At 48.4% G+C, this 24,751-nt stretch overlaps 1 protein-coding gene across 1 annotated transcript in view; it reads left to right on the top strand.

Moving 5' to 3' along the window:
- Window positions 1–24,751, top strand: part of LOC125704441 (receptor-type tyrosine-protein phosphatase delta-like) — a 362,466-nt gene that overhangs the window by 94,306 nt on the left and 243,409 nt on the right. Inside the window, 1 exon segment of the mRNA XM_048969994.1 lies at window positions 21,922–21,993. The gene's annotated coding sequence lies outside the window, so the exon portion shown is untranslated.

The following is a 24,751-nucleotide window of genomic DNA, read 5'->3' as shown; positions in this document are numbered from 1 at the left end:
CCTTATGCCCTAAGCACCTGGGTAAATGTCTGAAGCGTACCCTGCCTTATGCCCTAAGCACCTGGGTAAACGTCTGAAGCGTACCCTGCCTTATGCCCTAAGCACCTGGGTAAACGTCTGAAGTGTACCCTGCCTTATGCCCTAAGCACCTGGGTAAATGTCTGAAGCGTACCCTGCCTTATGCCCTAAGCACCTGGGTAAACGTCTGAAGTGTACCCTGCCTTATGCCCTAAGCACCTGGGTAAACGTCTGAAGTGTACCCTGCCTTATGCCCTAAGCCACCTGGGTAAACGTCTGAAATGTACCCTGCCTTATGCCCTAAGCCACCTGGGTAAATGTCTGAAGTGTACCCTGCCTTATGCCCTAAGCACCTGGGTAAACGTCTGAAGCGTACCCTGCCTTATGCCCTAAGCACCTGGGTAAATGTCTGAAGCGTACCCTGCCTTATGCCCTAAGCCACCTGGGTAAACGTCTGAAGCGTACCCTGCCTTATGCCCTAAGCACCTGGGTAAACGTTTCCGGATCACCGGGACTTAGCTGGATAAGTAATTATTGAACATTATGGATGGATCAGAAAATGATGCCGAATGGTGTAGAATTGAGTTGTTTTTTTCCCGTGATCTCCCCATGGTTGTGCTCTGAAAGCAGTGTGTCCACAAGCCGACTCCTGTCAGCACTGGAAAATAATTATACTTCTGATTTATCTGGCCCGTGGCAGCCTGGCAGCCTTGGTTAAGTGCTGGAGTCCCCACCCCCCATGGATTAATCAGACCACCCCCACCCCCCCACCCCCGGCAGCTCCGCCTGTCTACACCCCAGTATTTATCAGGGGCTGGTTGTGGGTCATGGAGGGGGAGGGGGGGTGTAATAGAACAGTCCAGACTGTCCAAGCAAAGTATTCCTGGAACACGATGTTCCTGAGCATTGCACTGTGTTGTTATTAACCCCTAACCATTACCCCCCATGTGGAATTCCTGTAATCAGCGGTACTGGAGGTGCGGCTCTGAGGATCCAGGGCTAAGATAGTTTGTACTGGGGAGCTTAAGCCTTGTTAGACCCCACGATTCACCCTGTCAGTAGCGGTTATTTTCCAAATAAAACGTGACTGTTATTTTTGGGTCGATGTAAGTGGCTGCGTTTTTTTTTGGATCGATCTAAGTGGTATTGATTTTTATTTCTTTTTTTTTGTCTTCTTTAGAAACATTTTCTCGCAGCCTTAACAACAGAGATATCATTCGAGTGTTTGTATGGATTCCCTCATCCAAGCGTCTGCCTGACATTTCATTAGATGTAAGAAATGACGAGTCTCTTGCCCGCTCCCTTAATAAGATCGAGCGTCCGTGTTTAACGCTGTTTAATGGATGTGTAAAAAAACAGCCCTCGCTATTAATGTTTTAAAGTATAATTAAATGTTCTACATCAGCAAGTAGTTTACATGAGTAATTAAATCTTCATTGTAAGTTAAATAGAGCTAAGGCATTGGGACCTGTTATATGCTATAAGTGAAAGATTTAAAAATTAAATAATGAATAAAAGATGAGAGGATGGATGGCAATAAATAATTGAGTGAGTAGAAGTTCCCCGAAGAAGGGACACCTCACTAGGTCAACTGCCTGAGGGCGTGGGTGGGTACTTCAACAAGTCCTCATCGCTCAGTGACTTTTAACAGCTCTGTCATTACCTGAGTGCACAGTGCACTCAAAGGCAGCATGACTTAGTGTAAATCTAGGTTTTGATGCCGTCTAATAACAGCAGTCTGCTTTGGGGCTAAAGGAAGAGTGCCTATCTGTGATCTTAGCCACCTCCTGCGGCCTGGTCTATCTTGCTCGTTTTCGCTGTTGCTTAGACCTGCTCCCTAAGAGCGTCGGTTTGGTTTCAACTTTGGAAGGGATCAAATGTGCCCCAAAGCCCCCATCTCCTCTATTCACTCACGGTACTCCTATAGTATTGGTTAGGGACATGTGCTTTCTGTCCCTACCCAAACCTACGTCCTCACACAACAATAACAAGGGCACCTTATTGGCCCACCGCCCTTGTAAATGGTAAATGATCTGCATTTATATAGCGCTTTTCTACTCCTACGAGTACTCAAAGCGCTTTACATTTCATGCCTCACATTCACCCATCCACACAATCATTTATACACCTGTGGCGGAGGCTGCCATGCAAGGCGCCAACCTGCTCACCGGGAGCAATTTGGGGTTCAGTGTCTTTCTCTAGGACACTTTGATGGGGGCAGGAGGAACCAAAGCTCGAACCTGCAACCTTCCAGTTGCCGAACGCTAGCACTACCTCCTGCGCCACCATCTTCCCCTTGTCTGATGACGTCACTCGTTTCTGCTCAGATTTGATCTCTGATTACCAAGAAGTAGCTAATCAGCAACCCTGTTAATTGTTTCTGGCCGCTAATCTCACCCTTGATGCATCCATCCTTTTTTGGGGCCAGCGTCTAAGGGTTCAACGGCTGTCTGCGTGGGGAAAACTCCAGCCTGATTTCTCATGATTCCGGACGGTGATTTGGATTGTTAGATGGTGGTTTAAATTAAGTTTAGATGTGCGGCACGGTTTAAATGAATGAATAGATTTTATTTTAACTTGATTCCGTTTTAAAAATCCAGATTAGTCAGCTTCTCCTCCCAGATAGCCTAAACGCAAGGCAGAGGAGTTTGGCATTGCAAAGCTATCTGGACCATTAAAAGATATTATAGGATACAAATTTCTAGAAAGTTTGCTAACAGTGCATGTTTGAGGATTTGCTCTCACGCGTCAGAATAAACCCTTTTTGAATACCTTGTCTGCTGAGCAGAAAATCGCACAGAACTGGACACGACAGCCACGAGTTTATCCAGCATTCGGGATTTGGCTGCAGGTGACATTCCCTGAAATCCCTCCAAGCTTCCAGGGCACGTTCCTATCTCTGCGCTGTTGCAATCACCTGACCTCGACAGCGGGCTTGTCCTGCATGAATTCTGGCTCCACGGTGCAGTAATCAGGGCAGGGGGAGGTGGGTGTTAATCGGCTCAATACGTCTGTTAACGGACCCCATTATTTATCTGTTCAAAATTAAAATCCCTGACATGAAAAATCCAAAGTGATCGTCACTGCTTCCCGTGACCTTCCCGTGACCTTCCCATGACCTTCTCATTCCTCACAAGACGCCAGTGTCGTATTGATCCGAAGCAAACACTAATCTCTGGGGGTCCGGGAGAAGGTAACGGTATTTCACGTTCGCTCCCATGCAATTACCCTGAAACTGAACATGTTTTGAGAGCAACCAACCTTCTCTCCACTCAGGGTGCACACCTGCCGTTGGTAATTTATAATCCTGCGTGCGGCGCACTGCAAACAAACCGCCCCGGCTGTCGAGTACGAGCCAGCAAGGCCGCGTTGTCCTGGAATCTTACGTCTCCATGTTTTATGTCAGGGCTGCGGTCGTCTGGTGGATTAGGCCATGCTTTAGATACTTCTCTGAACCATAACAGATCCACCTGCTCTCACATATTCCAGGGGCCAGTTATCCGTCCCTTGTTTGCTGTTACACCTCCCAAAACACACTCGAAATCATCCTCCTCACTGTCTAAATCTTGACCGATTTTGCTTCTCTCATTTAATCTTGAGGTACCCAGAGTTAAACTCGCCATCCTGTCCTGGTAAGTAGCGCGCGCTCAACCAGAATGGAGCATGTGACCGATTTTCTCTGCTGGTTTGCGATATTTGAGTCAGTCCTAACACATGCATAATCATTAGCATAGCATGGAAACTCCATGTAAATGATAGTTTGCAGCTTTACATTTGTTTGCACGCCATTCTCAGATATCATCAGTGTATCATCTCCCGCAGCTCAGGTTGCTCGATTTATCTTCTCATCCGCAAAGTCGACAGACGCTGATGACTTGGTTATAGACAGATAGTTAAGGAAGAGAGCAGAAAGCAGTCTATGCTTAGGCAACATTTACAATTTCCTTAGTTTTGGTGGTTTAATCTAAGTCTTAGCTTTTGGTCGTTACGGTCACGTGATGCGTTTGCGGGTTAACCAAAGCTCGTTTAACCACAACAGCGATTTTGTATGTGTGTTCACAAACGAAAAGCCTGAGGTAAACTGCGTACTGCTGGGGAATGGTCGGGAATTTCCAAGACCTGACAAGGAACTGAAGATTCACGGTAGATTGAGCTGGATGATTTGAGGGCCACAGATACTATGATTCCAGCAGAGGACGTGTCTTAATAATAGCTCACAAAATAAATAGTGGGGGTTAGGTCTCTTTGTAAAGTGGTTGTTGCAGCAATAAAAGAGCGACCTCATACTGTATGGTAAATTAAATAATGAAGTACATGTAATACCTGTGGTATTTTGAGGTGGCAATTAGCATATGTTTTTATTGGTCAGGCACATATATATAGACGACAGTCCGTTTGACCTGCCTCCTGTCCTTGCCATTAGGCAAAGCTGAACCACTCTGGGGTGAGGGGGCCATGCTTTGAAGATATATGCCGTGAGGCAGGGCTGTAGACGGAGGAACTGGGGACCTTTTAACTGTGCGGTTAACGTCAGTTCAGAATTCTCACGTATTGGTCTTGGGATTCGGTTTAAAGCAGAATGAAAGACCTGCTGTGAGGAAACAAGCAGATAAAATGGAGGCTTTTGAGGTTGACAGAAAAACATGTTTACTGTGTTTGCCTGAGAATGACAAGCGGGTTCTGGATTTTATCTTTAAAAATGGAGAAATTACTGAGAAATATAAAGCATCGCTTTGCAGTCTCCTTGGGGCCCAAACGATATGAAAATTTGTACTCAGTACAATACAGATTTTAACCATATAAACAGGTAAATAAGATCAGTCTTCAACTCTGTCGACTGCTTTGTGTTACGCAGAACTTTGTGTATGATCGTGGACACTGAGTTTGCCTGTGCTTTTAGGGAATGCCAATCCTGTGTTTGGATGCTGTCTGTTTCGTTTTCGTTTGTTTATTGCGATAATCTCGTCCTTAAGATTGTAGGATGTGGATGCTTTTTGTGTTGCACCCTTGCCTGTTTTTGGGTTTGGGTCCTGGGTTTGGTCCCCAGGTCGGGCGTAGGTCCTTTCTGTGTGGAGTTTGCGCACTCTCCCCGTGTTCGCGTGGGTTTCCACCGGGGGCTCCGGTTTCCTCCCACAGTCCAAAAGTGTGCTTGGTAAGTTAATTGGCAACTCTAAGTTGGCCGTGTGATTGTGTGCACCTTGCAGTGTGTTGGCGACTGGCCAGGGTTGGTTCCTCCCTGAACCCATTGTCCCTAGGATAGGCTGTGGTTCCCCCCATGAGCCCTGTTGATATTAAGTGGTCACAGTGATGGATGGATGGATGGATGGATGGGGAACTCTTGGCTTGTATGTTTCACTAGAAAATGGGTTTGTGTTTGTTGTTTTGGTGGAATCCACGCCCAACGTCAGTGTTCGTCGTAAAGGTTTCCCCCATGGCGTGCGGGGGGGGGGAGGGGGCACACCATATATGACTAAATGTGTTCTGTCATGGCTCAACCCTTAACTGTAACACTTAGAGGTTATGATGCATGAGGCATATTCTCTCTGAATTTTCTCCAGCTGGAGAAAATTAAAAATTGTGCGACCTTAATATCGGAGGATTTCATTGGTCAACTTATATATCAGTCAAGAGCCCCACGGGAGAGTTTTCCAAAGAAATACATACAAATTATGTGCAAATAATGAATAATCCACTCAGTTTTTTTTTTTTAATGTACAGCCAAGCATTTTATTACGGAATCATCGGAAGCGAATACATTCAAGATTAAATGGCTAAAGTCTAAAAATGGTGTTCCGGTTTACTGAGCGATGGCCGTCGCTTACATGGGGAAAGGTGAGGATGCAGGAAGGCGCTTAGCTAGTCCTGGAGCTAAAAAAATTATGTTTTCCTCTTATCTGAAGTGACACAAAAATCTTCCAGCTACCCTTTGCCTCAGGCTTAGCCAGAATTATCTCTGTATATACCAGCAGGTTACCCGGCACCTAAAGTAATATGCAAATCCATCAGTTATTTATTTATTATAATTTTTGTAGCGATGAAGAAGTACATATATTTCTCAGACACAATGAACAGATGGCATGTGCTGTGATTCAGGTCAGGCGGGTAAGTGTTCAACGGGCGCGTTTTGTAAATCTGACTCAGTAACAGCAGCGTCTCATGTTACGCGGGACTCCAGGAGACCCAGCCTCCGTCGTCGCGTTCAGAGGAAACCGTTTGAAAGTCTTTACGGCGAAGAACGCGAGTTTAGTCATCGATTCGCTTCGGTACGTTCTCCGCAGGCGCATGACAGAAACACATCTGCGTTCCGCACGCACACGGCGGGATGACTGGGAGCAGGTAAGATGCGGTTCACTGGTTGTTTAGTCCACATGTGCAAGCATGTTTGGGTTTCTTTCCATAGTTTGACGACTGGCAGATAAGGTGAAGCGTTGCTTCTAAAATGAAGGGCAACTTTTCCAAAACTCACTCGGTCCACAGCTCGTGTTGCCCTGCAGAAAATTTCTGTGGACTTAGTGAATTTTGGTAAATTTAACGCGACGTCTTCATTGGATTACATGAGGAATGAGTGAGCTTTGGCTCCCAGTCTTGTAACAAGTGATGAGGAAGCCTGCCTTTATTGGAGGTCTCATCTCAAAGGCAGCTAAAAATGGACTGAGAGAGCTTTGGAAATGTGATCTTCGTCTGATTGAATGTGAGTGTGATAGACTGGCATTGCAGTCTTTGCCCCTAACACCAGATTAGCTTGGACCCTGTGCTAGGGGGCCGAATCTGTAATGTGAAATGGATGGAGTACAGATATAGGATTCCTCATGGCCAAACAGGGGCTTAATTCATATGCATTCCTAATGAAGGCCTCATTAATTGCTGTCAGCTCAGTTAGGAGGCTGTATTGAAGCTCACGGGAGCAATGGCACTAAATCAGGAATGACTCTGAACAACATAAGAGCATCCTTTCTCGCGCCCGACCCGTTCTGTGTCCGGAGGATACGTTGGCATGGCACGGGACCCATGCTTAATGAATGCAGGAAGCCATAGAATCAATAGTCACGTGGCGTTTCAGAGCACAGGACCAATGGGCTTTGATTCCAGGGAGTAAGTTACCAGGCAAACGCGGACCTCCAGTCATGGGCACCACCTCCAGGCTCCACATCCATGCTGTCTGTGTTCATGTCTGTTTTTTTTCATATTCATAACTGCATTCAGGCTCCCAAAACATATTCTACATTCAGGGCTTCGCTCAGCTGCCTTCTATTGGGTACAGCCGCCTAGTACCAGGTAGGACGCCGATTTGCCTACAGAACCTTCCGAATTCTTTGAGGCATAGATTCAACTAGGTGCTGGAGGTTTTCCTTATTGAATTTAGTCCATGATATTTTTGCGCTTGTAGCAAACTATCAGTTGGCTTTTACACTTCTGACCATTCCCCTCTAGCCTGTCTCATTAATCTCATTTATCGTTCTGTCCTCTGTAAACTCTTGTCACCGTACTGTGTGGAAAAACCCAGGATGGCGTCTGTTTTTGAGACGCTGGAACTACTGATATCGAGCATCAACAATCACCCCTTATTAAAAAATCACTTAGATCATGTGCATTGCCCATTCTAAAGCTTTGCTGAACAGTAATTCAACCTCTTGATCCTACCTGCATGCTATATGTATTCAGTTGCATCCATGTGATCTGCTGCTAGTCGGATCAGGCTGTGTGCATTAACGAGTCTGCCTAATAATATGTCCTCCGAGTATAGACCTATATATATAAAACAGTATTTTTCATGTGTACTGTATCTATTTTTGATTTTATTTGGTTGTTTTAATCCTATTATTTGGATGGCACCAAAACATGAAAATAAATGAATAATAAATAAAACGTGTGCATTACTCAAGATGATTTTTGCACAGTTTGTTAAAATTGTGCCAAGACACAAAAACATGAAAGGAAATGAAGGGTCGTCGCAGGGGTGGCTCCTCCTGCAGAGCCAGTTTGACTTCATTAGGGTCATGCATTAAGGAGATGTTTGCACTAAAGCAGAAAGACCAACAGACAAAAGAGTCACAGTTGTTGCCAGATGTATGCCAAGCTCCGCCTCGCTCTCTCAGCCGAATGCCAAGCCCCGCCTCTCCCTCACGGCTGAATGCCAAGCCAGCCTCTCCCTCCTTGCTCAATGCCAAGCCCCACCCCCCACTGATTTCCAAGCCTCACCTCTCTCTTCCTAATGATTGGCAAGCCCCCCTCCCTTTGTGCTGAATGACAAGCCCCCCCTCCCTCTGTGCTGAATGACAAGCCCCACCTCTCTCTCTGTGCTGACTGACAAACCCCACCTCTCTCTCTGTGCTGAATGGCAAGTCCCGCCTCTCCCTCTGTGCTAAATGGCAAGCCCCGCCTCTCCCTCTGTGCTGGATGGCAAGCCCCGCCTCTCCCTCTGTGCTGATTGACAAACCCCACCTCTCCCTCTGTGCTGAATGGCAAGCCCCGCCTCTCCCTCTGTGCTGGATGGCAAGCCCCGCCTCTCCCTCTGTGCTGAATGACAAACCCCGCCTCTCCCTCTGTGCTGAATGACAAACCCCACCTCTCTCTCTGTGCTGAATGACAAACCCCGCCTCTCCCTCTGTGCTGAATGACAAACCCCGCCTCTCCCTCTGTGCTGAATGACAAACCCCACCTCTCCCTCTGTGCTGAATGACAAACCCCGCCTCTCCCTCTGTGCTGAATGACAAACCCCGCCTCTCCCTCTGTGCTGATTGACAAACCCCACCTCTCCCTCTGTGCTGAATGGCAAGCCCCGCCTCTCCCTCTGTGCTGGATGGCAAGCCCCGCCTCTCCCTCTGTGCTGAATGACAAACCCCGCCTCTCCCTCTGTGCTGAATGACAAACCCCGCCTCTCCCTCTGTGCTGAATGACAAACCCCGCCTCTCCCTCTGTGCTGAATGACAAACCCCACCTCTCCCTCTGTGCTGATTGACAAACCCCGCCTCTCCCTCTGTGCTGAATGACAAACCCCGCCTCTCCCTCTGTGCTGAATGACAAACCCCGCCTCTCCCTCTGTGCTGAATGACAAACCCCACCTCTCCCTCTGTGCTGAATGACAAACCCCGCCTCTCCCTCTGTGCTGAATGACAAACCCCGCCTCTCCCTCTGTGCTGAATGACAAACCCCGCCTCTCCCTCTGTGCTGAATGACAAACCCCGCCTCTCCCTCTGTGCTGAATGACAAACCCCGCCTCTCCCTCTGTGCTGAATGACAAACCCCGCCTCTCCCTCTGTGCTGAATGACAAACCCCGCCTCTCCCTCTGTGCTGAATGACAAACCCCGCCTCTCCCTCTGTGCTGAATGACAAACCCCGCCTCTCCCTCTGTGCTGAATGACAAACCCCGCCTCTCCCTCTGTGCTGAATGACAAACCCCGCCTCTCCCTCTGTGCTGATTGACAAACCCCGCCTCTCCCTCTGTGCTGAATGACAAACCCCGCCTCTCCCTCTGTGCTGAATGACAAACCCCGCCTCTCCCTCTGTGCTGAATGACAAACCCCGCCTCTCCCTCTGTGCTGAATGACAAACCCCGCCTCTCCCTCTGTGCTGATTGACAAACCCCGCCTCTCCCTCTGTGCTGAATGGCAAGCCCCGCCTCTCCCTCTGTGCTGGATGGCAAGCCCCGCCTCTCCCTCTGTGCTGAATGACAAACCCCGCCTCTCCCTCTGTGCTGAATGACAAACCCCGCCTCTCTCTCTGTGCTGAATGACAAACCCCGCCTCTCCCTCTGTGCTGAATGACAAACCCCGCCTCTCCCTCTGTGCTGAATGACAAACCCCGCCTCTCCCTCTGTGCTGAATGACAAACCCCGCCTCTCCCTCTGTGCTGAATGACAAACCCCGCCTCTCCCTCTGTGCTGGATGGCAAGCCCCGCCTCTCCCTCTGTGCTGAATGGCAAGCCCCGCCTCTCCCTCTGTGCTGGATGGCAAGCCCCGCCTCGCCCTTCCTTCCCCAAATTGTACTTTTTCTCCCATTTTCCAGAACTGTGTTTTAGCTAATTCTTGATTCATCTGAGACATTTGAGACATTAGAGTCAATTTGGCCTGGCTTAATATCTTGTGGTCACCCTTATTAACTAATTGGGATTATTGAAGGCGGAAAGGGTCGACTGCTTTGGATGTAAAGTCACATTTTACAAAACAATGCTGGGCCAAGTGTTTGAGACAGGAACTGATAATATGTGTACATATTGCTGCTTTCCCTTTCATTGACAGGCTTGTGCTTGATAAATGGTCATTGGCTAGCTAGCTATGCATCATTAACCCTTTTTTACTGTTATATTTTAATTGTTTTTATTCAAAAAATATTTGTTTATACACACAGTTAATAGCCTTCGATGTGCTTTCCGCAGCTAAAGAGTAACTGAGAATTTTCCTTACTTGATTCCTGCAAGAAGATCCTGTTGCTTTATGCTGTACGGGGTGGTTGGTGAGTCTCAGTCTGGCAGCGCCGTTGACCCACTCAAGCTTTGACTCTTCATGTTCTTGCCCTGGGCCCGGAAACAAAACTCGGATTTGTGAGAAGGCTCAGCCCTTCCTCGCAGGCGTGGGAATGTTTGTGCCATTTCTGAGACGACCGCCACAACCGTCACTTGGGATACGCCGACAACCCCTGACTAAATCCGGAATCGATGCTTTGTTTTAATCTCTTTAGTGTCGTTTTTGAAGTCTGATGGGTACTGAAATATGTAGGCCTAGACTTTAAGGCTGTGTGACAGGCATTAATATTCTAGATATAATAGTTTGAGACTCTGTTATGCTATTCATTTGGGGGTTTTAACAAGATTATTGAATTTTGCATTTCACATTTAATTTCATATCGGTCATTGAGTCTTTTCTGATACATGAATCTGTTGGCCCTGGCCTTGTGCGCTGTGTTTCCTGGGATGAGCTCCAAGCCGATCTTTCACTGGATGAGCGACTGTGGACGGATCAGCCCATAACTATCCATAACTGCTCATTACAAGTACAAGGCTGGATCAGACGGCAGGTTCCTTAAAATGCAGATGCAGTCCCGTTTCCGTAGTGCCCCACTCGCGGATCCTCCAGCGATGTGTCCTGCATGCACAACAGTCATGGTTTGACAGACGACAAGCAGAGAGGAGCAGGCAGTGGAGTGGTGCTGAAACGATGGGGAAGCCGCTTCTCAGCGTGAGAGAGGGGCGTAGCACTGCTTCCAAGTTTGCTCACGCGAGCGATTTCTGAGCGAAACACAGGTATTGTGTGAGGTTTTAATGCTGCCGTGCGCCCTCTGGAGAAATTGGGAGACCATCGTGAGACAGGAGAAAGAACCATGTGGGGCAGCAGAGAGCTTAATCTGAGGTGGGATGGATGTGGATCGGGAGGATGTGGATTGAAGGATGTGGATCGAGAGATGTGGATCGTAGGATGTGGATTGAGAGGATGTTGATCATAGGATGTGGATTTAGAGATGTGGATCGAAGGATGTGGATTGAGAGGATGTTGATCGTAGGATGTGGATTGAGAGATGTGGATCGAAGGATGTGGATTGGGAGGAAGTTGATCGAAGGATGTAGGTTGAAGGATGTGGATCGAAGGATGTGGCACCGTGCTTCATCGACATCATCATTTCGGGATTATGAACTGAATCAGATTGATGCTTATGGTTTTGATATGGGCAGAAGATCTGAAAAGATCTCTAGATATCTGGGTAAATGTCCCGTTAACTGAAACACTAACTACAACTTCTAGTTCTTCTTCATTCAAACTATTATATCTAATATAATCAGTTGTTATTAGATTGGTGAAGAAGGCAGCCATTAGGAAAGCCTTTTGGAGGCATAGTGGTTGGTTGTTTTCTAATGTTATTTATACACACTGTCTGTTGGTGGCTAAACAGCATGTTGATTAGACATCAGTGAGTGATTGTTGTTTTATACTGTTTATGACCTGTTAGCTTATAATCACACATTTAGAATGCTTGTATGGGGCATGGGTATTTATATACTATTCGTAAGCCAGGGTGAGTGTGCCCTGCGATGGACTGGCATCCTGTCCGGTGTGTACCCTGTGATGGACTGGCATCTTGTCCGGTGTGTGCCCTGTGATGGACTGGCATCCTGTCCGGCGTGTGCCCTGTGATGGACTGGCATTCTGTCCGATGTGTGCCCTGTGATGGACTGACATCTGGACAGGATGAGTGCCCTGTGATAGACTGGCATCCTGTCCTGGATGTGCCCTGTGATGGACTGGCATTCTGTCCGATGTGTGCCCTGTGATGGACTGACATCTGGACAGGATGAGTGCCCTGTGATAGACTGGCATCCTGTCCTGGATGTGCCCTGTGATGGACTGGCATTCTGTCCGATGTGTGCCCTGTGATGGACTGGTATCTGGACAGGATGTGTGCCCTGTGATGGACTGGCATCCTGTCCGGTGTGTGCCCTGTGATGGACTGGCATCCTGTCCGGTGTGTGCCCTGTGATGGACTGGCATCCTGTCCGGCGTGTGCCCTGTGATGGACTGGCATCCTGTCCGGTGTGTGCCCTGTGATGGACTGGCATCCTGTCCTGTGTGTGCCCTGTGATGGACTGGCGTCCTGTCCGGTGTGTGCCCTGTGATGGACTGGCGTCCTGTCCGGCGTGTGCCCTGTGATGGACTGGCGTCCTGTCCGGCGTGTGCCCTGTGATGGACTGGCGTCCTGTCCGGCGTGTGCCCTGTGATGGACTGGCATCCTGTCCGGCGTGTGCCCTGTGATGGACTGGCATCCTGTCCGGCGTGTGCCCTGTGATGGACTGGCATCCTATCCGGCGTGTGCCCTGTGATGGACTGGCATCCTATCCGGCGTGTGCCCTGTGATGGACTGGCATCCTGTCCGGTGCGTGCCCTGTGATGGACTGGCATCCTGTCCGGTGCGTGTCCTGTGATGGACTGGCATCCTGTCCGGCGTGTGCCCTGTGATGGACTGGCATCCTATCCGGCGTGTGCCCTGTGATGGACTGGCATCCTATCCGGCGTGTGCCCTGTGATGGACTGGCATTCTGTCCGATGTGTGCCCTGTGATGGACTGGCATTCTGTCCGATGTGTGCCCTGTGATGGACTGGCATCCAGTCCTGATGTGTCCTGTGATGGACTGGCATCTGGACAGGATGTGTGCCCTGTGATGGACTGGCATCCTGTCCTGGATGTGCTATGTGATGGACTGGCCTCCTGTCCTAGATGTGCCCTGTGATGGACTGGCATCCTGTCCTGGATGTGCTATGTGATGGACTGGCCTCCTGTCCTAGATGTGCCCTGTGATGGACTGGCCTCCTGTCCTAGATGTCCTATGTGATGGACTGGCATCCTGTCCTGGATGTGCTATGTGATGGACTGGCCTCCTGTCCGGCGTGTGCCTTGTGATGGACTGGCATCATGTCCGGCGTGTGCCCTGTGATGGACTGGCATCCTGTCCTGGATGTGCTATGTGATGGACTGGCCTCCTGTCCTAGATGTGCCCTGTGATGGACTGGCCTCCTGTCCTAGATGTCCTATGTGATGGACTGGCATCCTGTCCTGGATGTGCTATGTGATGGACTGGCCTCCTGTCCGGCGTGTGCCTTGTGATGGACTGGCATCATGTCCGGCGTGTGCCCTGTGATGGACTGGCATCCTGTCCGGTGTGTGCCCTGTGATGGACTGGCATCATGTCCGGCGTGTGCCCTGTGATGGACTGGCATCATGTCCGGCGTGTGCCCTGTGATGGACTGGCATCATGTCCGGCGTGTTCCCTGTGATGGACTGGCATCATGTCCGGCGTGTTCCCTGTGATGGACTGGCATCCTGTCCTAGATGTGCTATGTGATGGACTGGCGTCCTGTCCGGTGTGTGCCCTGTGATGGACTGGCCTCCTGTCCTAGATGTCCTATGTGATGGACTGGCATCCTGTCCTGGATGTGCTATGTGATGGACTGGCCTCCTGTCCGTCGTGTGCCTTGTGATGGACTGGCATCATGTCCGGCGTGTGCCCTGTGATGGACTGGCATCCTGTCCGGCGTGTGCCCTGTGATGGACTGGCATCATGTCCGGCGTGTGCCCTGTGATGGATTGGCATCATGTCCGGCGTGTGCCCTGTGATGGACTGGTATCATGTCCGGCGTGTGCCCTGTGATGGACTGGTATCATGTCCGGCGTGTGCCCTGTGATGGACTGGTATCATGTCCGGTGTGTGCCCTGTGATGGACTGGCATCATGTCCGGCGTGTGCCCTGTGATGGACTGGCATCCTGTCTGGCGTGTGCCCTGTGATGGACTGGCATCGTGTCCGGTGTGTGCCCTGTGATGGACTGGAATCCTGTCCGGTGTGTGCCCTGTAATGGACTGGCATTCTGTCCGATGTGTGCCCTGTGATGGACTGGCATCCTGTCCTGGATGTGCTATGTGATGGACTGGCATCCTGTCCTAGATGTCCCCTTGCTTTGTTCTGCTTGGTATCGGAACCATTCTCCCCTGTGACCCTGTAATGAATAACATACATATTTCTGAACAGGAGATTTTAGCAAAATAGTTTCTGTTCTATTAAAATATTTGTGAACCGCCATATTAATAAATGTAATAAATAAAAATGCGTGTGTGTGTGTGTCTGAAACTTCCACCAGTACTACATTTGGACTAAATTAAGGTTAGATGCTGAAAATATAAGAAATTAATGAAAACTATATTAAGTCTTGGAGTTGTTTTATTCTTAAGTGTCATGGTGTAACTGTCTGCTTTGGTGCTCTGGGGAAAAGGTTTATCGCGTTGTCAGGAAGAATATATTCCTCTAAGAGTGTAAGAGCAGACGCGTCCGTTGGCCCTGCTTTGCTTCCTCCGCGCCTCCCCGGGAAGGTTAAGCGCGACATGCACACGTGGTTCCTCCCCTTTATTTATATGCCGCACGTGTCGCGGCCGCTCTCCCTGTCAGCCCCGCCGTCGACTCGCCGTCGAGCTGCGAGTGTGTCAGTCTGCTGCGGGAATGGGGGGGGGGGTTCTCTAGCAATATTCCTCAAACAGGCAGAGGTATTCGTCTTGGGGGGCGGTCAATTGAGGCGTGTGATGCTCAGGGCCTCCGCCGCGGCCAGATTCCCTCCCCCCCTCTCCGTGCTTGTTTATCGGGCCTCTTTTTCTCGAAGGGGGGCCACATCGACACTGCCGCATTTTCACCGACCCAGAAGCCCATCCTACACTGAGCCTCTCGGGCCCCCAAACGCAGACGGACGTGAGCGACCCTTAATTCTACAATTAGATGTGTTTGCTCGTCGCTTGGGAGAATCCCCAGAAGGCTCATAGAGGCCCTTAAGAATGGAAAGCAGCCTTCCTGGATTGATCCAGCTCCGGCCAGCCGTCCGTTCGCGAGTGCCATCTCCGTCTCAGTTAGTTGTCTTTCGTCCTTCTTTTTGTTTAATGGGGTCGTTTTCCATTGTTCTTGTTAAATCCTGTTAGATAACAGGCTGCTCCCTCCCCTGCCCACTCAGCACATGCTCCTGTCTCTCTCTCCTTGCGTGTGCTAAAAAAGGAGCGTGAGATAGGAGGAGAGCGGAGGTGCGAGCGGGAGCGGTGCTTTTTAAGGAAGGGGGAGAGCCAGCGGCCCGGCCGGAACGGAGGCCGCTCGCCGGCGAGCCCGGGCGTGGCGTGGGCGCCGTAAGTGCGGCACGCGGAGGTCAACTGACCCTCCGTCGAAGCGAGAACTTCTTTCAAGACGTGTTTGTCACACTTAAAGTGCCGTTTTTCACAACAGCGGGGAGGTGATGCAACGCATCAACACATTCGGCAACACGTGCATCTCCACGTGAACAAAACGTCAGAAGATATTGCAGCGACTGAAGAAGAACCTCTTAGAACCGGCAAAAAAATAAAAAAATAGTGCGCACACCCGCACAGATCAAAGCTATCCGTTCCATCACAGACCGTTGCTAATAAGCTGTCACAGTATGCACCCCCCCTCCCCCTCCCTGCCGCCGCCGCCTCAGAGACACGCAGGCGTCGGAAGAAGCGGTACCGTCACATCCCGGGTGCCGCTCTGAAAGTGGGCCAGGCGGGGCTCGGAGAGATTATCATTCCTGATGAAACAGCACAGACTAGTGGCCACCATGTTAACTGCATCCTCCCTCCAGAGGACCGCAGACACGTTTTCCCGAGCTGGTAGCCACGATCCTTCACGATCGGGTTTTTGCGTTGTTTCTTTGCCAAGTCACATATATAATTCAATACAGCAAAGGCAAGATGGTGCTGTTGGGTGGCTTGTACTTGGAATCTGCATGGTCTAAGAATCTCTTTCAATACCCCATAAATCAAAGAGAATACATAGTATCCACGGGCGTATTCTTTGTTCCTAAAAGTGATGAATTGATCCCATAACAGTTAATAAAAATGGCACAGGGCAGAGAAGGAAGATTTACAGCGTGTGGGAGAGAGTGGATTTATGTGGGAAAACTGAAAGAATGATTTTATTTATTTATATTTTATTTGTATGTTTCTTTATTTTGGGGAGTCAAGGCTCCGAGGGCCCTTAGTGACCCGTGAGGACGAATCTAACAGTTGATGTAGTTTATGAGTAATGCATTTGGACAGCACAACAAACAATGTGGAGACAGAAGAATAAAACTATAAAAAATAATAATAATAATAATAATAATTAATCCTACCCAAGGGCATAACCTTGGCTTGAACATTGGGGGGTCTGGGGGGAGGATGTACTGGCTGATTTTGATTATTGGGGGGGGTTACAGCGCCCCACCCCCTTTGTCCGCGGATAGACTCCGCACCTCCGCCACCTTCCTGCGACTCCCTGTGTCACGTGAAAAGACGAACTCCTGCGAGATGATTTGCCGAAATGCGATAAGCCGTAACGCTTAACCTGCCCCCCCCTCGGCCGAAGCCGCCTCCTAACAGACCGATTCACGGCATCACCTCCCTCCCCAGTTATCCATGAGTGTCGTCGATATGCAGCTTCTAAATGGCACAGGTGCTACCCCATACAGATATATACATAATCGCGATATCAGCTTCTAAATGGCACAGGTGCTACCCCATACAGATATATACATAATCGCGATATCAGCTTCTAAATGGCACAGGTGCTACCCCATACAGATATATACATAATCGCGATATCAGCTTCTAAATGGCACAGGTGCTACCCCATACAGATATATACATAATCGCGATATCAGCTTCTGCCCTGGAGCCAGTCAGGCTCCATCATTTGATCCCCGGGGGCGGTGCGTAAGGCGCTCCCTCATCATCCAGCCCTGCTTGGCGGCGCCTTACCCGGGACGTGGGGATGATTGGGATCGAAGCCCCTTGTGATGGGCATCGTGGCTGCTGGGAGATTTGGTCTGCAGGCGGAAGTGGGGGGGGGGGGGGGTAATTCACAGCTGCACGGCATATAGGAGGGGGAAGCGATCACCCTCCCTTTTTATCGCCGCCATCGACGTTTGCCATGCTTAAATGCCAGGAAGCCGGGGGGGGGTTGTGAGCTGTTCCCTCGACTGCCAGATTTAATAAGATGGAAGAGGCTTGTTGTGTTGTACATCATGACTCAGTTATCTGGAATGTTCATTATGACTGCTAGGTCCTCTCAACAGCTGCCAGCACTGCCAAACAGGGATCTTTAAATATGCATATTGTCATTTTTTTATGTTAATAATTTAATGCCGATTCTGTGTTTTCATGGCCACTATGAATACATAATGCGAATGTTATAAAAATAGCCATCGAGCGGGGGAATGAAACTTTAATGCGCTCAGTTCTACGTGGGATTCGGGGTTAAGTGCCCAGTTCAGTTCTTCTAATGAAAGAAATGTATATTGTTTGTGTTCACGTGTTTAACGGCTTTTCTAAAAGTTTCTCGCAATTTTTGTGTTATTGTGGTCTGTGATTTGGGAATCTCTCCTCTATTGCACTGGGCCAGAACGCAAACCAACTTTGCAAAGTTACGGTATTCCAAAAAAAAGAGGAAAGAAAACTCCCCCCCACCCCGAAGTTATGAGAAAGAAAAGTTATGGCTTCTTATTTCGTTATGAAACCGTGAACAGAATGCAGAGGATGGTGAGAAGCGGAAAGGCTGTCAGGTTTTTTTTTTTTTTCCTTTTTCTCCTTCCCTCCGTGCGAGGCTCTCGCAGCTCCGGCGTGCATCACGGCACCAGCTGCCGGCGGGAGACGGGAAGCGGGACTCGCCGCGGCCCCCATTTGAGCGGCCCCGTTCGCGGCCCGCTGACAGAATGGTGTCAGCCGAAAGCGCGCCGCTCAGCTCCGCGGTACAGGAGACACAGCGCCCCTGCTGGCGGTGCCCAGGCACGGCGACCTGACTACCACAGCGTGCTGTTAACGTGCCTGCGTAATACGGCGTTCATACTTATACCCGGGGGGGGGCTCAAAAATCTCTAACAGCACCCCTGCTTAAGCCCACTTCATTCCTCACCTCCATCACTTCAATGACCAGCAGCATTAGATCATATCTACGAACTGATTTAGTCAGATACCGCCTGAACTTTAGATTAGCATGTTTTCAAGGCAATTTGTTTATTCATGATATTTGAGCAAAGTGCTTCACCCACACTTCCCAGGAATGTCTGACCCTGGTCTCTCAGTTGTATGTTGCTTTGGATAAAAGTGTCTAAATGTAATCCTGCTCCTACAATACTGATAGCATCTACATAGAGAGTCAAGTTATCCTGGCATTTCAGTCGTCAGCACAACCCTTGCAGGTGAAAGGCTTTGGTTTACTTTTATTTGTAGGGGAACGACGGGCGAAAGCACCACATGACTCTTTTATATCGGGTCATTGTCACTCGCTGGTAACACCCTTCATCAAGATTAACCTCCCAACGGTCTCATTTCATGCAAAACGCAACTCTTGGCAGCTGGGAGGCCGACTGATTTGCAAGGGCACCGAGTCACAAGGAACACAGCTCAGTAAATTTTTGGAATTTATGATACGCGGTCCGAGCAAACTGTGGAGAGGAAGGGGCTGTGGCCGTGCTGCGCGGTGTGTTCCGCAGAGTGTGACGTGCTCCTCTCTCAGAGGCTTTACTACCTGTCCCGCACAAGTGTTACTTACAGCCGGGACACGGGTCCCCGAGTTTGCCGTAAATTTCGCATTTATGTTTGGATAACCTTCGGAATGCTGATGTCTTCATTCGTCTGCTCCTTTCCGGAAACGGCGGTGCGGAGAGGGTGGCAGTGACACAGGGGCATCAGCTCCAAACTGTAAAAGCTCACGAATTTTTTTCATGTCAGCAGAAACGAGATCAGGTTGCATCGTTTCTCGTAAAATGAGGTCGTAAGAGCTGAGGCCTTTCTTCTCTCCTTTTTAAAGTGTTTGAGGAGTTTGTAGAGAATGAACTAAAAGTTTTTTCAGAGATAATTAACATTTAATTTATTTAACAGATGCTTTTATCAAACGCCGCATACAGTTGAAAAAGCAGGCTCAGAGGAAGTTGCCGGATCAATTGGAGATTAAGGGTCTTGCTCGGGGGCCTGGTGGTGAAAACACTGTGGTGGCCATGGGATTTGAACCAGCAACCTTCCGATCACTGACAGCATCCTAACCCACTGAGCCACATACAGTACTGTGTGAAGGGCTCATTATATATCTCTGGCTAACCATGATCTGGAAGTGGTGGAGCATCTTAAAAATATACGATCAGTTGGGACCTCTAGACTTCGAGCACTTTGTAAATCTGCAAGCCACTGAGATCTCCAGTTCTTGGAGTGATTTATAAATCTGCATGGGTTCCAGAGAGGCTCCTGGCGTAATCCAAAGAGTTTCATACTGCAGCTGAATCTCTGAAGACCCCATTGCACTGGCTATGGCTTGTCGCTATTAGCACATGACTCATACTGTACGAGTCACACATTTTTCTCCCAGCGAAAAAGTGAGCAGCTTTTGCAGAAATGCAAAGCTTTTCAGTCGCTGTTGGTTTTGTTTTGTATGTGAGAAGTTGCTTTGAGTTTGTGGAATACTGTCGACCATTAAAAATTAAGTGGCTCTCTGAATTAGTCACTCTGATGAAAACCGACTAACATCATCTAATGGTTTCCATAATCTATCTATCTATCTATCTATCTATCTATCTATCTATCTATCTATCTATCTATCTATCTATCTATCTATCTATCTATCTATCTATCTATCTATCTATCTATCTATCTATCTATCTATCTATCTGTCTGTCTGTCTATCTATCTCATATCTAAACTTTATTGGTCTGTCAGTAGTGCCTTTGAAAGGTCCCTGGCCCATATCGTTATGCCGGAAATGGCTTCTGAATGTGGGTGCTGATTGCTATGCCTAACTTATGTGCACTTTAATTGCCATAGACAGGGGTCCATTAGCATACCATCCTGGCTTGCTGGAGCTCTGTTTCTCCAAGTCTAATTAAACTAATTAAACAAGTGCACTAATTAGTAGGCTTGGAGCATTTTGTAAGCAGGCATCGCTCTTTGTTGGCCTGTATAATACTAATTATAATAAGAAAAAAAACTTTGATCTTTCAGATGAGCATATTATTTGCATGTTATAAGGTAAATAAGTTGGGGAAACTGGTGAATATTTTGGAGATATATTTAGAAATTATATACAGCAATTTAAGACGATTTATCTCAGTGGCAATCCGTGAAATATATCCAGTGATATGGAGTCTTTACTAAACAGCGGGACTCAGTGTTGGATGCAGCTTGTGGGTGGCGGGTCATGAGGGACACAGACCCTTTTAATTAGTCACTGATGTACAGTCATATCACCAGGCTGTCAGTTACTGTCCATGGAACCAAGCGATTACAATGCAAAATGACTGCAACAACTAGTAGCTTGAGTCGGGAGGTGATGTGTCCCGGGAAACAGGCAGACAAAGTCTAGAAGGAGTATTTTCACTGGAAATTGGACAGCAATGCAGATGGTAACAGCCCTATTCTCTTAAATGGTAATGCACTTTTAAGATAGAAACGTCACTGACCCTCCAGTGAGGCGATATTTGTTCTTTCTTTTTGTTTGTAGTACCATTTTGACTCGTACCACAATATTCCTCAAAAAAAAAATACATTGATGGGTAAACAAACAAAGAAACAAATGTCTTCAGCTGTCTGGCTTGTCTCGGCACCCCGGTAAAAATGCGAGTCGTCTGGCAGGTGGAATATTAATAAACACATAGCAGTTCACTGGTGATTTGCTCGGCCTTCGATATGTCTCATCGATCCGCTGTGAACCGGAGGCGAAAGGCGCCGATCCGATCGCACTTGGATCCTCCAAGCGTTAGCTAATCTCTTTTCCGTGCTTATTATCGGAGACCTGTTAGCTGAGGGACGGAGGCGCCCAGTCAGCGGCAGGTTTATCGTAATTTCCTGGCAGAAATGGATCAATGGGAAACTCTGTAGAAGCAAAACTATATGTGCTGAGTCCCGGTTAATATACAGGCCCGGCTCACCGTCACATTGTGACATTTTTCCGATTTGTTGGTCTCCCTAGTTTCTCGATATAAATTCCCTCGCATCTTTTGCACGTTGTAAATACTTTGAACTATGACCGAATACTTAACATTTCAGTCTCACATCTCTTGTGTTGCGGGATTTCAATCCCGCTCCCACCATGTTAGCATGGTCTTTGCATGCTCTCCTTACAGGTTCTTGAGTTTCTGAAGTCAAATCGGAGTCTTTTGGGTTTCCGAACGCGTTGGTTGTGTGCGCATTGCAATGGAGTAGATGGATGGATGGATGAGTGGATGGATGGATGGATGGTTTGTATTGGTAATTGGTTTGTCATCATTCACAGTTCTCCGCTGGAGTTCTTCTTGTTATATTATATTTGTTATATATTCTTGTTATATTTCACACGTTAACTATCGACGTGCCAAAGCTGAAACCCCCCCATCTTCTGACTGCTGATTCTTCCGTCTCTTGCAGGGGAATCCCGAGGAGCGTCATTCTCTCCTTCCTCCAGTCTGAAGCGGCCTTGCTGTCAGCTTTCTTATCCCGGTAAGACAGCCTGCCAGTTCCTTAATTGATCGCTGATTGTGAGCTAATGCTGATGTATGCGGCAGTCAGATCCAGATAAACAGACGACAGCAGCGGTTAGCGCAGTGTAGGAGAGACTGTGTCCGTCGCTCTCCAAATGGGACACCGGAATCGGGGGCCGGTCTCTTACAGGCACCTCCCTTGGTGTGGGGAGGGCAGGTTCTGCCTGCAGGACAGCCAGTACCTTCTTCAGTGATTTTTATAGTTCGCCACAGGGAAGCAGACTCTTAATCCATGCCCCCGTAACGGTAGCTTATTTCCTGTTCGATGTTCCTTCTCCTCTACAGCTCAGCGATTTTACCGCTTTAATGCGTTTAGGTGTGTGCATTACTTAACCCTCGTTATTACCCGCTTGTTATGACACCCGTTCCCTGAGCATTCTACCTGAAGTCCCTTACAGAATATTCTGAATTGGCGCAATAAAGTCCTTTCTTTCTTGTTTCTTTTGGGGAGGCCCTGAAAATAGAGCCGAGGCATCGTCTCTGAGGTTCCACGGATCCCGGATTCACAGCCATTAGTGCTGGTTTCCTGTTCCCGCTCGTTTCCATGTGTCATTGTGTAAGAACTCAGCCCACTTTGCCCCAGGAAGATATTACTGACTGTTACGTATATGTGCTGCTTGGGTTTGACGGTTTATATCATAAAGGAGAAGTACGGAACTCGCACAGTAGCACAGTTCCCCCCACGTACCTTGGAAAAATTGAAGCAGCTGTAATTGGTGCACCTAGTTGCCACGGCGATGCCCCTCTCTACTGGTAGTGGTAATTTTCTTGAGTGCAAAGGGTACTCCTTGTCGGTAAGATTTTCAGTGAGCTCATCAAATGTGTCTGAAAGTTTTTGAAGAGTCTTATTTCTGGTCCAATTTGAGGCGGGCTTTTGTCACACCTGAGAGCTTTGCCTCGCGGTTCAGTAAGCAGTGAGCCGGGAGGCGGGGGCAGGGGAGGGTGGGGGGAGTGTCAGAGAGGGAGGGGCTTAAAGCGTGGCTGTGTGGCAGGCCGTGGGCTTTAACATTTGTGTCATTCCAGCGTTTTAAAGGGCAGGTACACACATATGTACACAGGTACACAATATATGACTAGTGAGCAGAGTCAGAATATCACAGCTAGAATCTGCTGCTTCAGCATCTCCTAATAAAGGAACACGTTAAGTTAATATTTAGCGTGACCAACAGGGGGCTCCCTAAGTCTCAGGGACCCCACATGAATGTGTGGCTTTTAGTGATTGGAGATATTGCCCTGGGTTTGCCTCATGCTCTGCCATCCTCACACACTTTCCCACATGATACCCCTGCTTCTCTTTCAGGGCGGCTCAGGTTTGACTCCTGGTCTTTAAGACAGCGTGAAACACCAATTATAAAAAAAAAAGAAGCTCAGAAAATGAATGGCACCAGGACTGTTTAAAATGATTGTTCTGTGCGAAGCTATTGTTCCCTTCAACAGACCTGTAAGTGGCACTAATCGGGCGCTTTGCCCCAGTGCTCACAATTAGCCGTTTGTGTATAGGAAGGAACAGAGCCAGGTTCATTTCTGCAGCCTGCAGCTGAGATGTTTTCATAACGTCCCGCTGGTGGTGTTCGCTCTTTAATTACAATATCCACAGCGACGGCGTCTCAGAGCCAGCTTGTTACAGGTGAGTCACTCTTAGCTGGTGACCGAGGAAAAGAGTTTTCTCCCCTAGCGCCCCCTGAGGAGCAGAGGAGTGGGAGCCCGCAGGTTGTGCGCGGGGTGGCCCTGCTGGATCTTACGCTCTGTTTCTCGACCCAGTCCACAGGGACCCCCAGACAGTCCACGTTTTTGCTCACTCACAGCTCCCAACACACACATAGCAGGTGCTCGGTGTTCTCCATTGACTGGGAGTTTGGTGGGAGCAAAAACAATGACTGGTGGGGGTCCCTGTGGACTGGGTTGGGAATCACTGCAGCTGCTGGAATACAAAGGAGACATACACATACATTAACAGATAAGCATACAACAATATATGCGGTGTATCTGTGACAGGGTCATTTCTTAGACCAGGCCTAAGATTCCCTGACTATAGCTTCTGCAGACATTTAAGTTTCCCTCATTTTTTAGGTATAAAAGTGAAGGGCTGTGAGTGAATGAATGGATGAATGAATAAATGAATAAACGAATGAACTGTCAAGCAAGTTAATTAATAAACATCCATCCGTCCATCCATCCAACCATCCATCCATTTTGAGAAACTGCTTGTCCTATTCAGAGACATGGGGGATCCAGAGCCTATCCAGCAGACTATGGGAACAAGGCAGGGAACCCCCAGGATGGGGCGCCAACCCACCACAGGGCACACTCACACAACATTAACTCCCACATGCACACCTATGGGCAATTTGGTAGCTCCAGTTAACCTCAGCATGTTTTTGGTTGTTGGACAAATAATAAACATATTTATTGGAAATACGGAATTTTGGAAATATGTAATACTTGCTCCAGATAATGTCATAGCAGGGACCGTATTGTATAATACAAGCTTTAAGGGATAGCTGTGACATGTGTGATGTGGACCTGTGACATGTGTGATGTGGACCTGTGACATGTGTGATGTAGACCTATGACATACATGATGTGGACCTGTGACATACATGATGTGGACCTGTGACGTGTGATGTGGACCTGTGACATGTGTGATGTGGACCTGTGACGTGTGATGTGGACCTGTGGCATGTGTGATGTGGACCTGTGACGTGTGATGTGGACCT

The sequence above is a fragment of the Brienomyrus brachyistius genome, chromosome 12, assembly GCF_023856365.1.
Source record: "Brienomyrus brachyistius isolate T26 chromosome 12, BBRACH_0.4, whole genome shotgun sequence".
NCBI classification, from domain to species: domain Eukaryota; kingdom Metazoa; phylum Chordata; class Actinopteri; order Osteoglossiformes; family Mormyridae; genus Brienomyrus; species Brienomyrus brachyistius.
This window is presented reverse-complemented; position numbering and strand designations above follow the sequence as displayed.